This window comes from Theobroma umbraticum, unplaced genomic scaffold, assembly GCF_002168275.2.
Source record: "Theobroma umbraticum cultivar Fairchild unplaced genomic scaffold, ASM216827v3 scaffold_34.0, whole genome shotgun sequence".
Classification (NCBI taxonomy): domain Eukaryota; kingdom Viridiplantae; phylum Streptophyta; class Magnoliopsida; order Malvales; family Malvaceae; genus Theobroma; species Theobroma umbraticum.
The window spans coordinates 888,575-888,835 of NW_018397275.1; the positions used below are offsets into that span (position 1 = coordinate 888,575).

A 261-nucleotide genomic window follows, 5' to 3' on the forward strand; every position below is an offset into this window, starting at 1 on the left:
TAGAGTGTTGCATATACTTATAGATATTTTCTTGTTTCCTATGTTGTATGTAGAGAACATGAAAAACTTATTATGTAAGTGTTCTGATTCAAGAAAATGGAACAGAGCACGTAGCCATAGCCTAGAATTTCATGAATGGTTTGAAACTCAAGTTAGAGATTAGCAAGTTTTAGAGGAGATTAAATGGTAGTCACGAGGTCCTAGTCATGTGGTTAGAAGGTTTAAAGGTTTCATTATTAATGGCTTTCGATTTCACACTCA

The 261-nt window shown here is 33.7% G+C and overlaps 1 protein-coding gene across 1 annotated transcript in view; it reads left to right on the forward strand.

Moving 5' to 3' along the window:
- LOC149526384 (uncharacterized) overlaps positions 1 to 261 on the forward strand; it is a 10,084-nt gene that overhangs the window by 2,755 nt on the left and 7,068 nt on the right. The gene's annotated exons all lie outside the window — the stretch shown is intronic.